The following is a 10,856-nucleotide window of genomic DNA, read 5'->3' as shown; positions in this document are numbered from 1 at the left end:
TTAGATGGTATCAGAGTCAGTTTGATTTGCATTTTCTTGATTGCTAAGGATGTTGAACACTTCTTTAAGTGTATCTTGGTCATTTGAGATTCTTCTGTTGAGAATTCTGTTTAAATCTGTACCCCCTTTTTAATGGGATTATACCACTCTTGGGCAAATACCCAAAGAATGCCCAACCATTTCAAGGTACTTGCTCAGCTATGTTCATATTAGCATTATTTGTAATAACCAGAACCTGGAAACAACCTAGATGCCGCTCAACCAAAAAATAGATTAAAGAAAATGTGGTATATCTACACATTGAAGTATTACTCAACAGGAAAAAAATGACATGAAATTTGCAAGCAAATGGATATAACTAGAAAAAAAATCATACTGAATAAGGTAACCCAGACCCAAAAAGACAAACATGGTATGCACTCACTCATAAGTGGATATTAGCTGTAAAGCAAACCACTATCCTCAGCTCCAGAGAAGCTAGGTAACAAGGAGGTCCCTAAGAGAAACACATGGATCTATCTTCCCGGGAAAGGGAAGTATATGGAATGTCCTGGATGGGAAGGTAAAAGGGAGATGATGGGGGGGATGGGAACATGAGGGATAAGGATGGTAAAATTGTGGGCAAGACAGAGCAGGAGAATAATGGGGGAGCTATTTGGATAGAGGGGGCCATTGTGGGGTTAGGGAGAAACCTGGTGCCAGGAAGCCTCCCAGGAACCCACAAGGATAACCCCAGATAAGACTTCTAGCAATAGTGGAGAGAGTGCCTGAACTGGCCTTCCCCTGTAATCAGCTTGATGACTTCCCTAGTCATCATAGAGTCTTCATCTATCCAGTATCTGATAGAGGCAGATCCAGAAATCCATAGCCAAGCATTCATTCAGCTGAGCTTCAGGAGTTCAGTTGAGGAGAGGGTGAAGGGATTATATTAGTTGGGAGGGGACAAGTTCATGATGGGGAAACCCTCAGAGACAGCCAACCTGAGCTTGTGGGAGCTCATGGACTTTGTACTGACAACTAGGGAGCCAACATGGAATTGACCTAGGCCCTCTGAATCTGGGTGACAATTGTGTAGCTTGGTCTTTTGTGAGGTTCCTGGTAGTGGGACCAGGACTGTTCCTGATGCATGAGCTGGCTCTTTGGAACCTAAACCCTATGGTGGGATGCCTTAATGCAGGAGGAGGAACTTGATCCTGCATCCACTTGATAAGCCATGCATTTTGGTTGCCATCAGTTGCCTTACCCCATCTAAGTCAAGTTGCAGGAGGAGTGGGTGAGGGAAGGGGGAGAGGGAGACAAGCAGGAGTAAAGAAGGGAGGGGAAACAGGTTGGTATGTTAAAATAAAATTTAAAAAAATGAAAAATATATCAGATGCTTCTCAAGAAAATTGTTAACTTTTCTTTTTTTTGTTTTTTTTTTTTGTTGTTGTTTTTTTCGAGACATGGTTTCCCTGTAGTTTCTAGAGCCTGTCCTGGAACTAGCTCTTGTAGACCAGGCTGGCCTCGAACTCAGAGATCCACCTGCCTCTGCCTCCCGAGTGCTGGGATTAAAGGTGTGCGCCACCACCACCCGGCTTGACTTTTCTTCTTTAAAGAAAATTTTTTTCAAACAACATAAAAATAAATTATGCTCTCATTCAAACATAAATAAAGAAGAATGTGGTATCCAAAATAGTAAACCCAGTCCAACTAGGAGATAGTTTTTAGTGATGCCTAGTACATAAACAGGTGTTCTGAATATATGCAGTACTTCAAACAAAAAATATTCTGTTTAGGTGGTAAATAATGTATGACATTTTTCCAAAATAAAAATTAGAAAATATGGAGAAAGGTTTCTTCCTTTACTCTGGTGGCAGTCATCAGGCGAGCCAAGATGAGGGCATATAAATACATCCAGGAACTTTGGAAGAAGAAACAGTCTGACCTGATGCACTTTTTTCTGAGGATCCACTGCTGTCAACACTACCAGCTCTAGGCGTAGCATGGCGCTCCCTGCACCACTGGTCTAATAAAACATGAATGCTGAGATACAAGGCCAAGCAAGGTTATGTCATATACAGAATTCGTGTCTGTCATATGACTACAAATGCCTGGTTCTAAAACTTCAATTTAGAGCAGGCTTGGCTATCATGGCATCAACCAGCTAAAGTTTGCCCAAAGCCTTCAGGCTGCTGCTGAGGAAAGAGCTGAACCCTGGGGGATTTTGAGAACATTAATTTTTTTACTGGGTTGGTGAAGATCTCACAGACAAATTTTTTGAGGTTATCCTCATTGATCCATTCATAAACTATCAGAAGAAATCCTGGAACCCAGTGGGTCACCAAACCAATCCACAAACACAGAGATTTCTGGGGACGGATGTCTTCTGGTCTCGAGATCTATGGCTTTGAAAAGGGCCACGAGTTCTATCACACTGTTGGTGGCCCTGCAGCCTGGAGAAGGCACTCTCCAACACCACCATTACCACCAATACATGTAATATTTTAAAATTCATATCCAGTAAACAATTTAGGACAGTCAAAAAAGAACAAAATATGTTATGGAATCCTTAGCAAGTAGTTGTTAGGGAATGCAAAAGTGTATACGACAAGGTAGGAAAAAGTTTATTCTCTGCCATGAAAGGTGTTTTCAATATATTTTGCTTCCAAAACACAAAGTGCCCTAAAGGGGAGAAGAGAAAAAAAGAAAAAGAAAAAATTAGGCAGAATGGTTGGGAAACTGAGGCAGAGGGATTGATGCAAGTTAAGGTCAGCACGGGGCAAGGGAGAGTGTCCTCCTAGAAAAGATGTTTTGGCCTTTATTTGAAGAAGCTAGAAAACTCCAAGGATTGTGGAACACGTGACTCATCAGAATAACGTAAAGAAAAATCTACTTTCTAAATGATGAGAACATAGTGTATCACACAACTACTCAAAGGTAAGACATACCCTGTTCTATTATCTAACGCTTTGGAGGAGTCCATAGCAAGGCACTGGAAAGGAAGGGAAACAGCCCTGTTACCTGGACCTTGCTTCCCCTTTGCCGGGTGGAGGAAACAAGCATGGTCCTCTAGTTCTCTATGACAGCTTTTGATGCTAACTAGGAAAAGAATCAGAAAAGCAGGGTTAACTCCATCTGAAGAAGCACAGGTCTCTGAGATTATGAATTGGATTGATGAATTTTTCTTTCCTGAAGAACAACATGCAGATTAAAGAGCTTTTAACTGTTCTTGATGCAATCAAAAGGTTATGGTTGTCTGCTAAAAACTCAGTTTCGGCCACAGTTTATGCAAGTTGCTCATATTACTCACTCAGTAATGATGTCCTTGGCCCCACTCTTTGTGGTCTGGTTCTCATTTGTTTGGTATTGCATTCCAAGACTGCGATGACTCAGAAATGTCCCTTCTTTTTTACAGTAAGAACTAGCATGTTTTGCCTGAAACATCTCAAGTTTAATCGTTTGTCTGTGGTCTTCCCACAATAAATCCAAGCAGGTGTGTATAAATAAAGACTTTAACAACTTGAGTGAGAAGACCAATGTCTTTAGCCAGAAAGTTTTGGAAGTTATCCGGTTTAAATTCATTTGATACCCCACAGAAAATTTCATCTTTTTTAATAACATCCAGTATTTATTTGTTATCAAAATATAGTTGCTAACTACTATCAAGCAGTCTATTTAGAATGCATGAAAACATTTTCCAAGAGTTAAAAGAACCAAATATATTTAAAATATGTAGAAATAGTTTAGAGAGAATGTGAAATCTATATCAAATCTAAGATATATTATAAAGAAGAGGTATGGGATTTGGGATAAGCTGATATAAAAGGTAAAAGTGGGCAATAGGTAAAATGTGGGCAGATATATTTAACATAATATAACTTTATTTATGAACTAAGAAAATAGGGTAGTTATCTTCAAGCCACAGAAGATACCTAAGCAGAAATGGAACTAAAAACCATACCCAGACTGAGTATCGAAATGCCCGTTTCCTGGGACAGTAGACTATCAAGCATCCTGAAAATTAAGTTATTCATTCAGTGAGAAAAATGTTCTCCTTCCTGACCTACCCTGCCCGATGTTTTTGTTCCAGAATCCCTGAGCTTCCCCATTTTTTCTTGTTCCTGTATTAAATTATGACTTTCTTCTTTACCTGGCCAGCAGTAAAATGTGAGTTATACCAGAAACAGAAGAAAAAACAAGTTTAAGATACTATCTTCCATAGAAAAGTACTTGAACGGGTAGTCTTTTATGATATATTAAATGCAATAAGATATAAACATGAATTAAATTTGTATAAAAGAACTAACGCTCACACTGGTCTTAAATAAATAAAGAGGCCAGGGAGATGGTCACTTGGTAACAAGCTTGCCGTACAAGCATGAGGACCCGAGTCTAGAACCTCACCAAACACGCCAAAAGCTAGGTACTGCGGTGTTGTGAACAAACCCAGTGTCAAGCAGTTGGAGACCTCAGGCTTGTTGGAAAGAGCACCTAACCAGTCATTGAGCCCCAGATTCAAGGAACAGTCTTAACTCAAAAGGTAAATTGGAGAGTGATCAATGAAGACACCCAAACTCACCCTTGCCCCCATTCCCCAAGAACTCATGTACCACACACACTCATGTACCACCACCCCACCTATACTCAAAGAAGGCAAAGATGTAGCAATAACTTTGATCAATAATCACAATTTAGAGAGAGAAAAAAGATGCCATTCTACCCATAAAGAACAGACGTACTTGATCATATTAGTTCACACTGGAGGGTAGCTACAGGTGCCAAGGACAAGGGATTTTACCTGTGCTGGAATTTCTCTGCATCTATGTGTTTCTCTGTCCCTGAAGCATGTAACTGCTTTGTTTGTTTGTTTGTTTTTTGAGACAGTTTTTCTCTGTATAGCTCTGGAGCCTGCCTCTGCCTCCCAAGTGTTGGGATTAAAGGCATGTGCCACCATCACCCGGTTGACCATTTTCAACAAATGCTTGAAAAAATGTAGAAGAGAGGCCTGATAGAAGCTTAAACCAACAATCCAGAAATTAAAAGAACGAAATTCAGCATCATGGTCTCAGTTATTTGAAACTGTTCTAATCTGACACTCATCTGAATGCAGCAAGGATTCTTTGCTTGGTAAAGAAAGACTGCCGTCTACCTTCTGTTTCTCTACTATGCCATAAAGATATGGTCATTTAATCCACGATTTAAATAACTATTATCAGAAGAATAAGCAGTCCTTTAAATTGAATATCCACCATTATAAACATAGACATAGATATAGATATATAGGTTATTGGGTTTATCACTTTATTATCCTACTGACTGGCAGAAACATAACCCTAAACTAACCCCTGCTGAGCCCCTGTATCTGTGACAAGACTCAGAAAACACCACTACAGTGTCCCTGGGACACCTGCTGCCTTCTCAGCAGGAGGAATCAGGAAGCAACACCCTGCCCATGGAGGAGAACAATATCAAACTAATCAGCAACATCACAGAGTAACCTTTGTCCATTGTCCAAAGGTAAATCATGTCTGGCTCTTTTGTTATGTCCACTTTTCATGTCAACAGAAAGTGCTCTAGCTTGTTACTGGAGCCAGGAGCTCCTGCAGTCACCAATGTCTACCCGTCTCATTCTTCTTTTCTTGAGCTTGTGAAATGGACTCTAAAGCTTCTGGAATCGACAACAAATTTATTTTCTTTCTGAGCATTGCTTGCAACCTACTGAGTGTTTCTGGTTTCCTTAGCACGTGGCTGAGCCTGCCAAGAAGGACCTCCTCTTTGAAGTAAACCAGGGAACCCAGCAGTTTCCAAATTGGTATCATCCCTTTTACAAGTTGAGGGGCCTCGTGGGTACTTTAATGCTTATTTATCACAGACAGGCTTGGAGAGTATGAAGCTTTAACCAAACAACTCCCGTGTGATCAAAGGGGAATACAGCATAGCAATGGGTCTTTTCCTTCGGAGTGACTTTTACAAGTGACTAAGGCAATGAGAAAAGGAGAAACAGGTGAAAAGCTTGGGCCAAGTGAGCTGTGCCAAGTATTTCACAAGTGAGGAGGTAGTGAAGAATTAGAAAACAAAACAAAACAAAAACATCGAGTTTGCTTTTGTGAGGCTTCTTAACTTGTGCTGCCTAAACAGAAGGCTAATCCTATTCAGAAAACAGTTGTTGGATCCCAAGCTGGACCCTATCTTTAGAGAAGAGATGTAAAATGGGGCCCACAGAGAGCACTATGCAGTCAGGAGCTGGGGATGCCTCCAGTTATTTACCCAACTGCACACTAAAAGCGACAGGAGTGGTGTATCCTCAGACAACCTTCCTCTGGCAGAGCGATATCAGCTAGTGGCCTGTTTTGCTGCTAGATGTGCTAAAGATTAGATAAGAAAGCAAACAGTCCCCGTGGGATACTCCAAGTCCTCTAACTGCCAAAATAGGATCCCAGAGCAGATCAAAAGCAGAAAGGATTGGAGAGCATCTCCAAAGCATTTCACAGGAGCATGGAGGAGGCCTAAGAACCAAAGCCCAGGCATGGACTTAGAAGCTAAGCTTACATTCCAGTGGGAGGGTTTTTCAGCTGAGGGGTTAGAGTCGTGTGTGCCACTTGCAGTTTTTCCCTCCCACTAGTTTTCATATTTGTTAACGCATCTCATAAAGTAAGTAACTCAAGATGGCTTGTTACTGCGTGGGTCAGAGCAGCTCCGCAACAGTGAAAGGGGTGGGACTCTGTTTACTCTTTTGCCGTTAAAAAACTGGAGGCTCACCAGTTTCTATATTATGTTCCCCAGCCTGTAAAATTCAGAGCCATCACTATAGTCCTTTCTGGTTCATGACATAAATGACCTCATGACTTACACCTTAGCTGTAGGACTTTAGGTGTCAATAAAACTACGCTATGCCAGTTGTTAGTGATAATTAATGTAGGTAAGAGAGTAGCTAGGAGGAATGTAGATCCTGAAATATTTGCATGTAATTCCCTCATACAGAAAGAGTATCATTCCTACAGGAAATACTGTTACTCACCAAATATAGTTATATTGTCCTATTAAAATCCCAAATCTAAGAAGAACACATGTAAGCACGCACAAGTGCGCACAGACACACACAACATTGTGGACCATCAACATATGAACATGTTGCAATGCTTATGAATATGTTGTTATAGCTACAATCAGACAAAACAAAAAACACAGGGCTCATACGCATTTTCCAAAGATTATTTCTGTTTTAGAAAGACGATCGTTATCTTCTTTTTATGTTTACCTGCTTTCATTTATTTAAACTTAATATATCTTACAAGTTAAACATGTACAGTCTATTAAACAACCATTTCATGTGTTTAAGGGCATAGCATGAGACCAGTGTGATGTCAGCCAACGATGATGCAAAAATGAAAAATCTGGCTTGTTCCTATGCTTGAGTGGCCTTCCTACTGAATAGAAACCTGACAAATACAGTAAAAAAAAAAAAAAAAAAAAAAAAAAAAAAAAAAAAAAAAAAAAAAAACCTTAATGTGATAACCATAGCAAACACAAACGAAGTGCTTTGGAAAACTAGAGAACTGAGACTAGTAACTCTGCCTTTAGAAAAGGTGGAAGAGCTTCAAGGAGACAGTTCCAGACGTAGCTGACCACAGGTTTGACCTTTCCAGAGAAAAAGCTCTTAATTAGATCTAGAATACAAAGACTGTGACCGGAAATGTATCCCCAGACAAAAGAAGAGGGTTGGCAAAGGCATAGGGAGATGGAAACTTAACAAATAGTTGGTCTTTCCAAGTGAATGAATGTGAGGGCTTAGAAGGAAGAAAACAAGACCGGAAAAAAAAAATAGTAAGAAGTCTTAGTTTTAACAACACTGAAGGTTCTCAACTTTACCCAAATGGACCACGGAGGAGTTGTCGGAAACTTACAGCATTTGCCCATAATGTGCGAGATGACTCAAAATAAAAATAAAATGAAACAAAAATGTCCTCCAAAATGGCCCAGCTTAGAGAACCAAGATCCACACATGATTCAAATTCACCTCAACCTTAGCTGAAGTTTGGCGCCACCTGGTGACAATTTCCTGCTTGGGTTTGAATACCCGTGGGAGTGACTAGGTTCCTGTAGGGGGCAGGATCTTTAAAACGGAGTCAGTGATTTCACCAAGGGAATGAGGCCGACTTCGTTGATTCAATTTACTGACCCGGGATATGTTGAGAACATAGTTCGCTTCTTTACTGTTCCTTGGTTTATATTATCCCCCTGTTCTTATCCCACAAGAACAAGACTTCTCTCTGTTGTGAGCATAACTACCCAACTTTAATCCTTCTACATTTTCATGAGACTGATGTTGACATGCGGATGATGTTGCATCTCTTTGGCGAATATTACGATAACAGCGCTTCCTACAGCTATCTTGCTCATCATTATCATAAGCGAGTTGGATACCGATCTTAATAACAAGATGGGAGAAAGACTTTTTCAAGTTAATAAAAATAATCAGCATCTATAAACCAGCAACAGTCTGGAGATGAAGAGGCTCTGTGATAACAGTTCTAACCTTGGGCATGCATGTGTTTAACAGCTGAGGGGGCTAGGAGAGTGAATGCTTCATTTCACTTGTGTGTGGACCGTTATACGGGCTAGAGCGATGGCTTAATGCTGATTTGACTTTACCTCAGTAGCTTTTCTTTCTTTCTTTCTTTCTTTCTTTCTTTCTTTCTTCCTTCCTTCCTTCCTTCCTTCCTTCCTTCCTTCCTCCCTCCCTCCCTCCCTCTCTCTCTCTCTCTTTCTTTCTTTCTTTCTTTCTTTCTTTCTTCCTCTCTTTTTTTGACTTAAGGAATGTTATTTTTCTTTAATCCAAGTAGGTATAGATTAAGGGATAGCAACTCTAGCCCAGCTGTTGCCACTCCCTTTGTTTTCTCCCACGCCGGCTTCTTCTTCTACCCTCTGCTATCACATTCATCACCCAATGGTTAAAAGGTTGCAGTTTGTAAGTACAACACATAAAGACACAGGTTCCTTCCTACAGTTGGGGGAAGAAGGGGTTAACAGCTGAATAAGGCACGGGACACCTTAGAAGGCACCAGAGGGCACAGATTAGGAGGTGGCACTGAATCTCAACCGCTACAGCTATTAGTGAGGAGGCAGCAACCCTTCAAAGTGCGAAGTCTGAAGCTAAACTAATAGGCTGAAGTGACGTAAGGGAAGAGCTGCATGTCAGCCATATTTGATCCTGCTAGCCTTTTACCCACTAACCCAATGGGAAAACGCTAGTCCTGGATTACAAATGCCTCCTCCTATGTAGAGGTCCTGGAGGAACGGAGGAAGGAGAGGAGACGGAAGTTCAAAAGCTAATATTCTTGCATGCATAGGAACTGATAGAAGATAGGAAAACCCAGTGAGGAAGGGTTCTCATACCTACTCTTCACAAGGCCACCAGTGAAGGAGGGGGGAGTAGAGCAAAGGGATGGGACACATTGGCTCCCAACCACCCAGACACCCTGCTACATTGTATACCAAAGAGAAGGTTGCCTCAGGATTGAGAGGGCAGGTGAGCATCTTAAATTCTGGTTGAGGTAGCCGGGCAGTGGTGGCGCACGCCTTTAATCCCAGCACTCGGGAGGCAGAGGCAGGCAGATCTCTGTGAGTTCGAGACCAGCCTGGTCTACAAGAGCTAGCTCCAGGACAGGCTCTAAAGCTGCAGAGAAACCCTGTCTCGAAAAACCAAAAAAAAAAAAAAAAAAAAAAAAAAAAAGAATATATAAGTGAGAATCATGGCTCCATACATCACAGCCTTCGCTCTCAGTAGATCTATTGGAAACTGTAAGCCAAAGTCATCAGCATCTGTGAGGGCTTCTTGGAGCAACTGTCCTGTCCCCACTGCTTGATGATACCACCCACATTTCAAGGTTCTTCCTTAGTCTTCACCTCAGAGTTGGTGTCTATACCTCAGCCACAAAGCCCAGCAAAGCCCTTCTACTCAAACGACAGTCCAGCAATCGCATCTAGGATGGAGAATTTATAAAGACAGGATAGGGACACCAGGTCTGTAGCACATGGCCACTAACCCAAGTGGAGCCTTACTGCCATTCCCCGAAGGCCACAGAAACAGCAGCTGCAGCCACAGTGGAGCAGGCAGATGGGGGTGGAGCACCTCCTGGTCCCCAGGGTTTGCTAGGCAGACAGGAAGCTGCCAGCGGGCACCACAGCAACAATGCGCAGACCACCACAACAGTTGCTGTCTTCAGCAGCCTGACCCCACCTACTGTCCAGGCCCAGAGCCTAGTGCATACGTATCACAGGTCTCCTGTCCTAGGAATGTTTCTACTTATTCAACCTTTTGATAAATCAAGTTTTAATCAACCTGCCCTAGGAATTCGAGGCCAAAAGGCAATCCTGGCAGTGGTACCAAGGGAGCAGGAGACCTTGGAACCACGGGACCGAGCATGGAGAAAACAATGAAGACAGAAGCAGAGGGAGGAACCTGGGAAAGCTTTGGAGCCATTTCAGGTCTAGGCTGCCGCACTGGCTCGGAATACCCAGCTGTCACGCCTTAAGAGGTGGGAGACATGACCTTTGGAAGGGCAAATAGCCTGCTGTGGGAGGGGACTCTTGGGTTGTCGGTGTCCTCAAGAGGCTTAGATCTGGAGTGAAGACAAACTCTGGAACAGATAGACAGACAGACACAGACACCAAGACAAACAAGACAAACAGGCAAAGTGGAGGCAGCTGCTCCCAGCGGGGACTCTTGACCTAGGTAATTTTTAAACATCCAGGAATCACGTAGGTTTGGAACAAATAGTTATCGGCAGATCATTTGTATTTTAACTTATACCAAAGAAAATTGAGAGCACGTGCTTGGAGGCCACAGTGAAAAAAAATGAGCCCACACTTTAAGA

At 42.0% G+C, this 10,856-nt stretch overlaps 2 pseudogenes; one reads left to right on the top strand and one right to left on the bottom strand.

Annotated features, from left to right (window-relative positions):
- The first annotated feature begins 1,873 nt into the window (after nucleotides 1-1,873).
- Nucleotides 1,874-2,479, top strand: LOC119809193 (annotated as a pseudogene).
- Nucleotides 2,480-3,048: 569 nt separating this feature from the next.
- On the bottom strand, nucleotides 3,049-10,462 carry LOC119809192 (annotated as a pseudogene).
- Between the last annotated feature and the right edge of the window lie 394 nt (nucleotides 10,463-10,856).

The sequence above is a fragment of the Arvicola amphibius genome, chromosome 3 (assembly GCF_903992535.2).
Source record: "Arvicola amphibius chromosome 3, mArvAmp1.2, whole genome shotgun sequence".
Lineage (NCBI taxonomy): Eukaryota > Metazoa > Chordata > Mammalia > Rodentia > Cricetidae > Arvicola > Arvicola amphibius.
Note: the sequence above shows the minus strand (reverse complement) of the source record. Positions and strands in the feature narration are given on the sequence as shown.